The 15,795-nt window shown below is 39.9% G+C and overlaps 1 protein-coding gene across 1 annotated transcript in view; it reads right to left on the reverse strand.

Annotated features, from left to right (window-relative positions):
* Nucleotides 1-15,795, reverse strand: part of MED12 (mediator complex subunit 12) — a 588,898-nt gene that overhangs the window by 134,189 nt on the left and 438,914 nt on the right. The gene's annotated exons all lie outside the window — the stretch shown is intronic.

Genomic DNA, 15,795 nt, shown 5'->3' on the forward strand with positions numbered 1-15,795 from the left:
CGCATTAGTGGCGCGAAAATGAGGCTCTGCCTATGACCAGAAAAGGCCCCCAGTGAAAAAGGTGTCCAATACAGTGCCTGCCGTTTTTTTAACACAATTCCCAAGATTAAAATAACTCTTCAAAGTTATAAACCATTAAATATGCTTATAAAGTAATCGTTTTAGCCCAGAAAAATGTCTACCAGTCTTTAAAGCCCTTGTGAAGCCCTTTATTCTTATATTTAAAACTAAGAAAATGGCTTACCGGATCCCATAGGGAAAATGACAGCTTCCAGCATTACCAAGTCTTGTTAGAAATGTGTCATACCTCAAGCAGCAAAGTCTGCCCACCGTTTCCCCCAACTGAAGTTACTTCATCTCAACAGTCCTGTGTGGAAACAGCCATCGATTTTAGTAACGGTTGCTAAAATCATCTTCCTCTTACAAACAGAAATCTTCATCTCTTTTCTGTTTCAGAGTAAATAGTACATACCAGCACTATTTTAAAATAACAAACTCTTGATTGAAGAATAAAACTACATTTAAACACCAAAAAACTCTAAGCCATCTCCGTGGAGATGTTGCCTGTGCAACGGCAAAGAGAATGACTGGGGAAGGCGGAGCCTAGGAGGGATCATGTGACCAGCTTTGCTGGGCTCTTTGCCATTTCCTGTTGGGGAAGAGAATATCCCACAAGTAAGGATGACGCCGTGGACCGGACACACCTATGTTGGAGAAAAGACTGTTGGTTACTGGACTCGTTCAATACTGAAACCCACTATAAGGATATTCTCAAAATAAGTAATGTCAAAATTAAGATTCTTTAAAGTACCATAGACAACTGCATTCACACAAAATAACTTTATTGGGAAAAAATAGTAGTAGTCCGGCTGGACTAGTACTCACGCACACTCACACACATACGGTTTAAAACTTGCTGGAACTCAGACAGTACAATTAATCTAGATGGCACCTATGAAGTACAAATCACTCCCTTACAAGAGATATTTAAATATTTGTGTATATATAGGTAATCAACCCCTGTAGGTAAGTGAGTATATTGTTAGCAGTTTAGTGGAGTGTATCTGGTATGTACTTATACAAGGAAGCACAACACTGTTATATATAATACAAAATCAAATTTTCCAGTTTGTGTGCTAAAAATGTAAAGTTACAAAAATAGTCTACAGCACACTCCGTGTGTGTATATTGATCAGACAGTCGTAAACAAAGCTAGTGGTTACTGTGTTTCTAAAGTTTTATCATTGCCAGTGTTGCAAGCTATGTTGAATTGGCATTAAAGGACCCCGGTCAAAGCAAAGTCATTGGTAACTTTAAAGTACGGTGTATACCTTTAAGAACAAGGAGTGTTACCAGTTATATTGTAAAAGCAATTGATATTCATAATATTATTTGCTGTATACAACTCGATGTTGCAGCAATTATACTTGTGATGTTGAACTCTCAGCTTAAATATTGTCTAGTTATGTTATATTTATGTATTAACTTAAGCCATGAGTTATAAATCTATGCATCATACACAAATGGTTATTTAGAAAATCAAATGCACTATATATGCGTGATGCACATATTCCTCGCTAAATGCGGTTTACAATCTCAGTATACAACTTGTACAGACAATTATTCACTTTGCCTTAGAGAGAAAGATAGAAATTAAAGCTACAGTTCAGCCTGGCTGAGTGTAAAAATACCAACAGGTTACCCACGAATGGAAAGATATACTGAACTGAAAAAGGTCTCTTCTATAGCACATATTCACCGCTGAATGCGGTTTGCAATCTCAGTATACACCTTGGACAGACAATTAATCGCTTTGCCTTAGAGAGAAAGATAGAAATTAAAGCTACAGTTCAACCTGGCTGAGCATAAAGATACCAACAGGTTACCCACGAATGGAAAGATATACTGAACTGAACTGAAAAAGGTCTCTTCTATAGTGGAGGCCTGTTTTTACCGTTAACTATCACTGTATATATAAACTTTAAACACAGGTTGCCCACAAATGGAGAGATATCTACTAAACTTGAACTGAAAAAGGTATCTTCTATAGCAGAGACCTTATTTAACATTAACTGCCACAATATATAGAAGTTATCACTGCGGTGCAATTCAATATTTAGACTGACTCAGCTATGTTAAAATCGAGGTTCCATAACCTTGTGCAGGTGCCCCTGACGCGCGTTTCACATAACGCTTCCTCAGAGGGGTATGCGCCGGCCGGACAGAGCGGGGTATATGACGATCTTAATCCCGCCCCTGTATAGAGATTGGTTCATTCCGGTAAGACTTGGGTCTGTTTTGATTGGTTAACATCCATCATTAAAATGACTGGCATTAATCAGATCCAATTGGATCATGAGCTGGCTGTGACATAGGATTTCAATAATGAAGAGGGCTAAATGTGTCAATCATACAGTACGTGAACATATTAATATGCAGAAACAGGAAATAAAGAATGTATCAAAGTGTTACATTACTTGTAGTATCGTTTGTTGGGTTACTTATAGTTGTGTTAGCATTAATGATCTTACACGCATGAGAGTGGATGATGTAAACGTTATCGAGATGTCCTTCTATATTAAGCAAACACAGTTTCAATGGATGTGATTTAGTGACAATAAGTGAAAATAGCGTGAAAATGCCAGAATCTTATCTTTGATAATAAAACAGTGATATAAATTATATAAAAATTTGTTCAGAAGGATATACGCTTCTGTCATAACATATAAACTTTCTGTGAGTGAAATAAAATAATCTCACATGTCAGGCATTGTGACGTGTAAAAAAGCCAAAAATTTAATTTGAAATTTTTTTTTTGAAAAATAATTTTTTTGTTTAGTGGAAAAAATAAAAAATTTAAAAAGATGAATGAATAACCGTGTATGTCTAAATAGCATAAAAAGTCAGCTTTACAATGGGATGTGAGAGTGATGCTGACAATACATAATAAATAGTGTAAAGAAATAAAGCAGGAATATTAAAAGTGCTTGAGGGACATATAAGACAAATACATAAAGGGAAAATCTGTGTTTACTAAGATATCCTTAAATAGACAACGTGTTTATATTTAAGCTAACCATCCTTAGATAGAAATAAAATCTGAATTGAGAACGTTACTATAGGTACACATTATAATTGTTGAATTCATTTAGGCCATTGGGGTATACAGTATTAAGCAGATGCATCCAGCGACATTCTGCCTTCAGTAGTGAATCTTCAAGATTGCCCCCTCTGATGCCTAAAGAAATTTTCTGAATAGAAAATTTAAAGTGATTCTGATGGCTTTTGTGTTTTAATAAGAAATGTTTTGCAACACTAGTGATCTTTTTTCCATTTTGTTGGTCTTTTTCTGCATTTTTAATGTTATTTTTGTGTTCTAGTATTCTGACTCTTGCTTCTCTAGTAGTCATACCTACATAGGCCTTGTCACATTCACAGTAGATGACATAAATGACACCTGAGGATCTGCAGGTGAAATGATGTTTCAGTTTTTGAGTTTGCCCATATTTGTCCTTGATATCTTTTATTTTTTTCACAAAAGGACACACTGAACAGGTTCCACAGGGGTACATGCCTGGGTCAGTATCACTTTTTTTAGGAGTATGTAGGTAGTGACTCTGTACTAGATGATCTCTCAAATTCCTTGGTCTCCTGTATCCAATTTTCACATTATCACCTATTAAATCCTTAAGCTCAGGGTCGCTCTTGAGAATATGCCAGTTCTCATTGAATATTTTTCTAACACTCTGCATCTGGGGATTATAGGTGGTAATTAATCTTGGAATGATGGTGGAATTGTCTTTGACTTCGGGGCATAGTAGTGTATCTCTAGAGGTTTTCAGTGCTTTAAATTTAGCCTGTTTTATGGCTCTACTATAACCTCGTTGTGAAAGCCTAGTTGCCAAAAGTTTGCTTTCTTGTTCATAAATTGAGACATTGGAACAATTCCTTCTTAGTCGTAAGAATTCACCATACGGTATGGCTTTTAAAGTACTTCCCGGATGTGCACTTGTCTTATGCAACAAGGAATGTGTGGATGTCTTTTTCCTGAACACTTTAGTTGTAATGGTACCTTCCGTGCTTTTTATAATTGTCAGATCTAGAAAATCAATTTGATGTAGATCTGCTTGATATGTTAACTTGATGTTCAAATTGTTGACATTAAGCACTGATAGAAATTCATCAAGATGTTCACGTGTGCCTTCCCAGATGAATAGTACATCATCAATGTACCTTATCCATAGTGGCACATGGTTAGTGAATTTTTCCATGCCTTCCGAGAAAACAATTTTTTGTTCCCAGAATCCTAAAAAAAGGTTGGCATATGTTGGGGCACATGAAGTGCCTTGTGTTTGCAGGAAAAAACTATCTTTGAATGTAAAGATATTATGGGTCAGTACATATTTTAAAAGGAGTAAAATAAACTCATTGTGTTCTTTGTTTTCAGATTCATTAGTGGATAGGAAATATTTTACTGCCTGTATCCCATCATTATGTCTGATACTGGTGTATAAAGACTCAACGTCTGCTGTGATAAGCCAGGTGTCATGATTTAAATGAATATTTTGTAACATTTTCAGAACTTCAATAGTATCACGGACGTACGAGAGCATCATAGTAAGATATTCCCTTAATCTTTGATCTATATATTTACTAGCAGCCTCAGTTAAGTTGTTATTTCCTGATACTATGGGTCTGCCTGGGGGTTTGGACAGGTCTTTGTGAACCTTGGGTAAAAAATATATAGTAGCAAGAGTTGGATTTTTTTGTATCAGAAAGTTTTTTTCAGTTTTAGTGATGATCCCATTTTTCCACACTTTTAAAATGAGTTTATTATATTGTTCCAAGTACTCAGATTGAGGATTAAATAGAAGTTTTTTATAGCAATCTTGGTTAGATAATTGTCGCATGGCTTCCTCAACAATCGTTTTTGGGCCATACAACTATGTTTCCGCCCTTGTCTGACGGCTTAATTACTACGTCCGTCCATGTTTTTATGTCACTCAAAGCCTGTCTCTCAGAATGGGTAAGGTTATTGTTAACATTATAGATAGGTAATGTTTCTATCTTGTTGCATACTATCTGGGAAAAAACATTAATTTGCGGTGAGATAGATGCTGGTGGAGTGTATGTAGATTTTGCTTTTAAACCTTTTTTCCAAAGGTTTTTCTGTGTTTCAGTGTCAGAATCACTTAGAAGCTCTTCCAAGTCTTGTAGAGAATCTAAATCATCTTTTGTTAATGTAGGATCATTTTTGTTTGAATACATTTTATTTAACAATAGTTTGCGTGAAAATAGATGAATATCTTTGATTAATTCAAATTTATTTAGAGAATTTGTGGGGCAGAAAGTTAGCCCTTTGGAGAGAACACTTTCTTGGCTGGTATTTAAAGTGTGTTCACTAAGATTAATGATTCTCATGAGTTGGTCCTGATCATCGTGAAAGGACTCGTTTCTCTCTTTCTCTCCGATTGCCTCTGTGGGCCTGTGTTTTTCCTTTTGTTCCCCCTTGTTGTTTTGTTGGTTGTTGGCGTGTTCATTATCTGTTGCTGCCGTTGGCTTAATGCTAAAAAAGATACCTCTTTATTAGGGTTTGATGTAGATGGTAAACTAGTTGCTTGAGTTGTTAGTACTGGAGTGTCTCTTGTCATAGGCTCCATTTAATCTTTATTGCTCTCATTATCAGATATATCAGTTTCAGTGTCTGTCCCACTATTGTTCTCTCTTATTTGAGTTCTGTTATACCTGTATCTATTAGATGTTTGGTATCTCCATTTATAAATTCTCTGTTGTTGAAAATCATCAATATCCCTTTGTAATTTTTGTTTTTTAGACTGAATTACTTCATTCTCAAGTTTGTCTAGTTCTTTCTGATAAGTTTGATAGGTTTCAACAAAATCAAAATTTTCTTCAAATTTTTTTAAAAGCTCATTTTGTTCTTTAATCTCAGCATCTAATTTGTTTAATTCCAGAGTGTCATGTTTTATTAATATTTTTATTAATTTCAGTGAACATTCTGTCAAAGTACCCTCCCATTCTTTGATTAGGCTTTCATTATTTAGAGTGAAAGCTGGAAACATTTTGATTCTTAATCCTCTTGGTATTATGCCTTTTTCTATATACTTCTCAAAGAAGTGCCAATTCCACCATCGTTTGGTCTGTTTATACAGTGTTTGATGTAAACTGCATAGTGTGTTGTTTAATTCATCTTTGGTTATTAAAGTCTCATCAATGTTAGTTTTGTCAGAGAGTTGATTTAGTTCTTTCAATCTTTTCTGTTGTCTGAGTAATAAATCTTGTTGTAAATTCATTATAATAGTAGTTAGATGAATTCCCTCGCGAGAAAACTAAGATTAACCTAGTAAAATACAGTAGTTTGTAATGGGGAGGTGAGGGAGAGTTGGGTGGGTTATATTAATCTAAACTTAAGGGGTAAGTCAAAATTATTTCTTATGTATTCATAACCCTTAAATTCCAGAACCATTAACAGTAGTATACATCAGAATGTACAATGAGATGCAAAAAAAGGAGAGATTTTGCAGCGCAAAGAAAAAAGACTGTTGGTTACTGGACTCGTTAAGTATTGAACGAGTCCAGTAACCAACAGTCTTTTTTCTTTGCGCTGCAAAATCTCTCCTTTTTTTGCATCTCATTGTACATTCTGAAGCTTAAGGGGAACTTGGCGCCGCTGGAGCGGCCGTTAAGGGCTGTGACGCTTGGGGAGAAAGTTGTGGCATACTCTGAGTCTCATCAGTCTGAGAAACATACGCCTTAGATATACTTTTATTAAAGAAAATCTGCTCCAGGTTACAATCCCCAGCGTCAAGCTCCATCCAACCGGGCTAATAACAAAGAGCCCACAGTCATTACGGCTGCATATCTGAATTCCAGCTCACATAACAAATAGGGGAATACCCATGCAAATAAATCCTTGTACACGTTGATTACCCCTTACTTGCTATGGTAAATAAAGGCCAGTCTGCTCTGAGCTACTCAGTCCCCCAGAATCAAAAGACTGCACATACCTCAATGACGAGTAACAGCATGATCTGTCCCACACGATGAAGAGGTCCTTTTCATCTCTTCCTGCAGATCTGTGGGAACAAACAGGGTCTTAGATAATGTCTGCTAAGACCATCAACAGCAGGGCAGCAAATAGTATGGGAGGCGCATAGAGAATGAAAATCTCCCCAGTTCCCATTGCTTAAAAGCCACCTGTAGCTCTACTCTAGAGGCTGACAAGGAATACGGCTACACCCTGAATAAAATAGCACTCACTGGTACAATTTTAAAAACAAACTCTTGATTGAAGAATCTATAACTAACACATCACTTTGCCTCTTCCTATCACTAACACAGGCAAAGAGAATGACTGGAGTGGGAGGGAAGGGAGGAGCTATATATACAGCTCTGCTGTGGTGCTCTTTGCCTCCTCCTGCTGACCAGGAGGCGATATCCCATAAGTAAGGATGAAATCCGTGGACTCATCGTATCTTGTAAAAGAAATAACATTTAAACAGAAATATCTTATTTCCACATATAGCAGTTTCAGGAATGGGAAAAAATGCAAATGCTAAAATTGGCAAAAAAAACCCCAAATAGCATAAAGAAGGCAAGGAGCATATAGGAAGTGAGGTAAAATAAAACTAAATTTTTTGGCGGTAAGAATGACGCACGACGCAAAAGGAAGTTGAGAATTTTTTTGTCGCCGACAAACATCAGGAAATAATGCAACTCATGTCGTCATAACAAACACAATTTTGCGCTAAACAGCCTAGCGTCAACTAAGACGCAGGAAATTAGGAACTTGAGTCATTACAGACGCACATTTGTGACAAAAAAACAGAATTTATGTTTACCTGATAAATTTCTTTCTCCTACAGTGTGTCCGGTCCACGGCTTCATCCTTACTTGTGGGATATTCTCATTCCCTACAGGAAGTGGCAAAGAGAGCAGCAAAGCTGTCCATATAGCCCCCCCTCTAGCTCCGTCCCCCAGTCATTCGACCGACGGTTAGGAGAAAAGGAGAACCATAGGGTGCAGTGGTGACTGTAGTGTACAAAAACAAAAATTTTAAACCTGACTAAAAGCCAGGGCGGGCCGTGGACCGGACACACCGTAGGAGAAAGAAATTTATCAGGTAAACATAAATTCTGTTTTCTCCTACATTGGTGTGTCCGGTCCACGGCTTCATCCTTACTTGTGGGAACCAATACCAAAGCTTTAGGACACGGATGAAGGGCAGGAACAAGTCAGGTAACCTAAACGGAAGGCACCACTGCTTGTAAAACCTTTCTCCCAAAAATAGCCTCCGAAGAAGCATAAGAATTTGTAAAATTTGGCAAATGTATGCAGAGAAGACCACGTCGCTGCCTTACAGATCTGTTCAACAGAAGCCTCATTCTTGAAGGCCCATGTGGAAGCCACAGCTCTAGTAGAGTGAGCTGTAATTCATTCAGGAGGCTGCCGTCTGGCAGTCTCATAAGCCAATCGGATGATGCTTTTTAGCCAAAAGGAAAGAGAGGTAGCAGTAGCTTTCTGACCTCTCCTCTTACCAGAATAGACGACAAACAAGGATGATGTCTGTCTGAAATCCTTTGTTGCTTCTAAATAGAATTTTAAAGCACGAACCACATCTAGGTTATGTAACAAATGTTCCTTCTTCGAAAATGGATTCGGACACAGAGAAGGAACAACTATTTCCTGGTTAATATTCCTGTTGGAAACCACCTTTGGAAGAAAACCAGGCTTGGTACGTAAAACTACCTTATCTGTATGGAACACCAGATAGGGTGAAGTACACTGCAAAGCAGACAATTCAGAAACTCTTCTAGCAGAAGAAATAGCAACCAAAAACAGAACTTTCCAGGATAGGAACTTAATATCTATGGAATGTAAAGGTTCAAACGGAACCCCTTGAAGAACTGAAAGAACTAAGTTTAGACTCCATGGAGGAGTCACAGGTCTGTAGACAGGCTTGATTCTGACTAACGCCTGTACAAACGCTTGAACATCTGGCACGGCTGCCAGTCGTTTGTGCAACAAGACAGACAGAGCAGATATCTGTCCTTTTAGAGAACTAGCTGACAGACCTTTCTCCAAACCCTCTTGGAGAAAGGAAAGTATTCTTGGAATCCTAATTTTACTCCATGAGTAACCCTTGGATTCGCACCAACAGAGATATTTTTGCCATATCCTATGGTAAATTTTCCTGGTCACAGGCTTTCTGGCCTGAACCAGAGTATTTATAACAGATTCCGAAAACCCACGCTTAGATAGAATCAAGCGTTCAATTTCCAAGCAGTCAGTTGCAGAGAAACTAGGTTTGGATGTTCGAATGGACCTTGTACTAGAAGGTCCTGTCTCAAAGGTAGCTTCCATGGTGGAGCCGATGACATATCCCCCAGGTCTGCATACCAAGTCCTGCGTGGCCATGCAAGAGCTATTAGAATCACCGAAGCCTTCTCCTGTTTGATCCTGGCTACTAGCCTGGGAAGGAGAGGAAACGGTGGAAAAACATAAGCTAGATTGAACGACCAAGGCGCCACTAATGCATCTACTGTCGCCTTGGGATCCCTGGACCTGGACCTGTAGCGTGGAACCTTGGAGTTCTGACGAGACGCCATCAGATCCATATCTGGAATGCCCCATAGTTGAGTTAACTGGGCAAAGACCTCCGGGTGAAGTTCCCACTCCCCCGGATGGAAAGTCTGACGACTCAAATAATCCGCCTCCCAGTTGTCTACTCCTGGGATGTGAATTGCAGATAGATGGCAGGAGTGATCCTCCGCCCATTTGATGATCTTGGATACTTCTCTCATCGCCAGGGAACTCTTTGTTCCTCCCTGATGATTGATGTACGCTACAGTCGTCATGTTGTCCGACTGAAATCTTATGAATTTGGCCTTCACTAGCTGAGGCCAAGCCAGGAGCGCATTGAATATCGCTCTTAGTTCCAAAATGTTTATCGGGAGAAGAGATTCTTCCCGAGACCATAGACCCTGAGCTTTCAGGGAGTCCCAGACCGCGCCCCAGCCTAAGAGACTGGCGTCGGTCGTGACAATGATCCACTCTGGTCTGCGGAAACTCATTCCCTGAGACAGGTGATCCTGAGACAACCACCAGAGGAGCGAGTCTCTGGTTTCCTGGTCCATTTGTATCTGGGGAGACAAGTCTGCATAATCCCCGTTCCACTGTCTGAGCATGCACAATTGCAGTGGTCTTAGATGAATTCTGGCAATCGGGACAATGTCCATTGGCGCAACCATTAGACCGATTACCTCCATGCACTTTGCCACAGACGGCTGAGGAATGGAACGAAGAACTTGACAAGCATTTGAAAGTTTTGACTTCCTGACCTCCGTCAGAAAGATTTTCATTTCTACCGAGTCTATTATTGTTCCCAGGAAGGGAACCCTTGTGACCAGGGACAGAGAACTTTTTCCTACGTTCACCTTCCACCCGTGAGACCTTAGGAAGGCTAGAACAATATCCGTATGAGCCTTGGCTCTGGGAAAAGACGACGCCTGTATTAAGATGTCGTCTAGGTAAGGTGCTACTGCAACGCCCCGCGGTCTTAGTACCGCTAGAAGGGACCCTAGCACCTTTGTGAAAATTCTGGGAGCAGTGGCCAACCCGAAAGGAAGGGCCACGAACTGGTAATGCTTGTCCAGAAAGGCGAACCTTAGGAACTGATGGTGACTTTTGTGGATAGGAATATGCAGGTATGCATCCTTTAGGTCCACGGTAGTCATGTATTGACCCTCTTGGATCATTGGTAAAATTGTTCGAATTGTTTCCATTTTGAATGATGGAACTTTGAGGAATTTGTTTAGGATCTTTAAGTCCAGAATTGGCCTGAACGTTCCCTCCTTTTTCGGAACTACAAACAGGTTGGAGCAAAAACCCAGTCCTTGTTCTGTTTTTGGGACTGGGTGTATCACTCCCATCTTGAAAAGGTCTTCTACGCAATGTAAGAATGCCCGTCTCTTTGTCTGGTCTAAAGACAAGCGAGATATGTGAAACCTTCCCTTTGGAGGAAGGTCCTTGAATTCTAGGAGATACCCCTGAGAGACAATCTCTAAAGCCCAGGGGTCTAGGACATCTCTTGCCCAAGCCTGAGCAAAGAGAGAGAGTCTGCCCCCTACCAGATCCGGTCCCGGATCGGGGGCCATCCTTTCATGCTTATTTGGTAGCAACAGCAGGCTTCTTGGCCTGTTTTCCCTTGTTCCAGCCTTGCAATGGTTTCCATGCTGGTTTGGGCTGGGAAGTGTTACCCTCTTGTCTAGAGGCTGCAGAGTTAGAAGCCGGTCCAGTTCCTGAAATTGCGAAAGGAAAGAAAATTAGACTTATTTTTTGCTTTGAAAGGCCTATCCTGTGTAAGGGCATGGCCCTTTCCCCCAGTGATGTCTGAAATAATCTCCTTCAATTCTGGCCCGAATAGGGTCTTACCTTTGAAAGGAATATTAAGCAATTTTGTTTTGGACGACACATCCTCCGACCAAGATTTTAGCCAAAGCGCCCTGCGCGCCACTATTGCAAAACCTGAATTTTTAGCCGCTAATTTAGCCAATTGAAAAGCGGCATCCAAAATAAAGGAATTAGCCAACTTTAGTGCGTGAATTCTGTCCATGACCTCATCATATGGAGTCTCCTTCTGGAGCGAATTTTCTAGTTCATCGAACCAAAAAGACGCCGCCGTGGTGACAGGAATAATGCACAAAATTGGTTGAAGAAGGAAACCTTGCTGAACAAAAATTTTCTTAAGCAATCCTTCTAATTTTTTATCCATAGGATCTTTGAAAGCGCAACTGTCCTCTATTGGAATAGTTGTGCGCTTGGCTAACGTTGAAACTGCCCCCTCTACCTTAGGGACCGTCTGCCATGCGTCCCTTCTGGGGTCGACAATGGGGAACATTTTCTGAAATATAGGAGGGGGAACAAAAGGCACCCCTGGCTTCTCCCACTCCTTAGTCACTATATCCGCCACCCTCTTGGGTATCGGAAACGCATCAGCGTGCAATGGGACCTCTAAAAATTTGTCCATTTTGCATAATTTCTCTGGAATCACCAAAGGATCACAATCATCAAGTGTAGCTAGCACCTCCTTAAGCAGAGCGCGGAGATGTTCTAGCTTAAATTTAAATGCAACGAGATCAGGCTCTGCCTGCTGAGAAATTTTTCCTGAGTCAGAAATTTCTCCCTCGGACAGGCCCTCCCTCACTGCCAACTCAGATTGATGTGAGGGCATAACAGATAAAATATCTTCTGCGCCTGCTTGCTCATCCTCTGTATTTAAAACTTAGCAATCAAGCTTTCTTGGAAAAGCTTGCAGTTTGGATAAAAAGGCTGCTAGAGAATTATCCATTACTGCTGCTAATTGCTGCATAGTAACAGCCATTGGCGCGCTAGATGTACTAGGTATCGCTTGCGCGGGCAAAGCTGGTGTTGACACAGAAGGAGAGGATGATGAACTATCCCCACTACCTTCATTTAAAGAATCATCTTGGGCAACATTATTAAATGTGACAGTACTGTCCTTAATCTGTTTGGACGCTATGGCACAATTTGCACATACATTTAATGGGGGAACCACCTTGGCCTCCATACACACAGAACATAGGCTATCTGAAGGCACAGACATGTTAAACAGACTTAGGCAGATCTTTAATGCAATAAAAGTTATTTTATACAGAACCGTTACTGTCTCTTTAAATAATAAAAGGGCACACTTTATTACTGAAACGTCAGAAAAACATCAAAGAAATATCCGATCTTTATGAAATTTTCACCACAGTGTCTTAATGCTTTGAAAGTATTGCACACCAATTTTCAGGCAAAATAACCCTTAAATGCCCAAACCGGAGCTAAAATAACAATTAACCGGTTAAACAAACTACAGTCCCCTGCCACAGTCTTTGCTGCGGCGTTTACCTTCCTTAGGGGTTATTCAAAACAGTAATAAGCCTCTCTGAAGTCCTTTTCCAATCTCTGGACCTTCCACGTGAAGCTGCATGAACTACCTAGTGAAAAGTAACTGTAACTGAGGCGCGAAAATGAGGCCTCCTCCCTCTGCATTCCAGAGTGAAGGGGCCTTTTCTGACAAGATTAGGTGTCTAAACGGCTGCCAGGCGCAAATAAAATTCCCCAAAAGTGTTTCAAAGTTTGAAAACACTCCAAATGTCGCATAAACATGTTAAAAATCAAACGACTTAGCCCACAATAGTGTCAACCAGCATAGAGCCCAAGTTATAAGCCTTAATTCTGTTACTGAGTCTAAGAAAATGGCTTACCTATCCCAGAAGGGAAAACTGACAGTCTTCTAGCATTACTTGGTCTTGTTAGAAAAGTGACTGATCATACCTGAAGCAGATAAGCCTGCAAACTGTTCCCCCCAACTGAAGCTCTCTGGTTTCAACAGTCCTGCGTGGGAACATCAATGGATTTTAGTTACTGGTGCTAAAATCATACTCCTCTTTTAACAGAAATCTTCATCACTTTCTGTTGTAGAGTAAATAGTACAAACCGGCACTATTTTAAAATAAACTCTTGATAGAAGAAATAAAAAACTACAACTAACACCACATACTCTTTACCACCCCCGTGGAGATGCTACTTGCAAAGAGAATGACTGGGGGGCGGGGCTAGAGGGGGGCTATATGGACAGCTTTGCTGTGTGCTCTCTTTGCCACTTCCTGTAGGGAATGAGAATATCCCACAAGTAAGGATGAAGCCGTGGACCGGACACACCAATGTAGGAGAAATGATTGCACCAAGAATGACGCAATAAATAACAGCATTTTGCGCCCCGTCAAGAGCCTAATTTGCCCGCAAGTTTTTAAAGAAAAAAACAAGTCAAATTGGAAAAAGACTATACCCCATGTAAGACAAACTTCCTAAAACATGATTCCCATAACGAAACTACCGGACTGCAAAGGGAAATACACATAGACCTGACTCATGGCAAATATAAGTAAAATACATATATTTAAAACTTTATATTAATACATAAAGCGCCAAACCATAGCTGAGTGTGTCTTAAATAATGATACATACTTACTGAAAGACACCCATCCACATATAGCCAAACCAGTACTGAAAAAGTATCAGCAGAAGTAATGGTATATAAGAGTATATCGTCGATCTGAAAAGGGAGGTAGGAGATGAATCCCTAAAATCGATAACAGAGAACCCTTGAAAAGATTTCCCACGAGGGAAACTATAAAAAATCAATAGGTGATACTCTCTTCACATCCCTCTGACAAACACTGTACTCTGAGAGGAATTGGGCTTCAGAATGCTTAGAAGTGCTTATCAAGAACAAACTTAATTCACCACCTCCATAGGAGGCAAAGTTTGTAAAAATAAATTGTGGGTGTGGTAAGGGGTATATTTATAGGCACTTGAGATTTGGGAAACTTTGCCCCTCCAGGTAGGATTGTATATCCCATAAATCACTAGCTCATGGACTCTTGCCAATTACATGAAAGTAAACTGTCAGGAGGGCAAACCTTTTGTTCGTCACAATATAAACACGCCATTTTGAAATAAAGCAGTAGATTCATCCCCGAGTATATCCAAATACAACTCCATCTTGTATATCAGAATACCCAACAAGTAAAACTATTTTGTGTAAAATAAAATTTTAAACAACCTTCACAAACTTGTCTGGCACCTCTAAATAGCCCCTGCTATGACTGGGGCACTCACCACTGTGGTGATATTTTATCACTGGAATATTCACCTAGCTGTTATTAAAACTATAGACTAGGCTGCGGCCTAGTCTCTGTCTAAGGAGGACACTCCCAATAGTCTTTGAATGATAGTCTTTGAATGGCATTTGATAAACCCCTCCCTATTGAATTTGGGCATAAAAACTGGAACACCAAAAATCTCTCTCTTTTTTCTTATCCTGCTCCTGCTGAAAGATGTCTGATTTTGGACAACGCAAGAAAGCACACAGAGAATTTGGCGAAGTATTCCTGGGATAACATTCTGTGATTATTTGAGCAGTGTTGCACAAATTGGGGTTGTGGTAGAGTTGCCCTGTATTCATTATTTGGACTGTTTTGAGGTGTATGTGAATATATGTCTGTAAATATATTCAACTTATTGCAACATATGTATTGGTTCCTATTAAAACTCTTTACAAAAATTAGGATTTAACAACTTACTTGTATTGGTTTAGTTTTTTTTTTTTACCATAGAATTATATTTAGTACTAAATTAGAATTATATTTAGTATAAATTTAAAAATCTAGATACATTTTAAAAACCACAACCACCTCCTCGCAGAAGCGCTACTCAGATAAAGCCTGCAAGGCCACTAACGGGTGTTTTGATCGATGCAGATATACAGAGAAGTTGTTCAGACTGAAAAACGGACACGGCAACCCAAGTGGCGCAGCACCATTAAAAACATGCCCCCTGCCAGTTAGAGAAGCACACGAAAACGCTGCTCTATAGCCACAATCATGCGGCGATTGAGAAATTAAAGTGAAAAAAAGTTAGCCCTCAAAAAATATGCCCAATACATAAGAGACGGCTCCCATTAGAGAACTATTCCCAATAAAATGTGTCCCCCAAGTAAGAACTTTGTGTTCAAACACAAGCTGCCCTCAAAGACACTTAGACCCCTTTAGGAACCTATCAGTCTGTCCCCAGACCCTATAGGAGGAAACTAGGTGCCATCCGGTCAACCTTCTCAGTGCCCATCTTCTGCTGTGTCCCAGTGATAGTAAAGTAAAAGGCACTTACCCCCCAGGGTCTCTGCTGCAGATATGCAAAGCACTTCCA

The sequence above is a fragment of the Bombina bombina genome, chromosome 1 (genome assembly GCF_027579735.1).
Source record: "Bombina bombina isolate aBomBom1 chromosome 1, aBomBom1.pri, whole genome shotgun sequence".
NCBI classification, from domain to species: domain Eukaryota; kingdom Metazoa; phylum Chordata; class Amphibia; order Anura; family Bombinatoridae; genus Bombina; species Bombina bombina.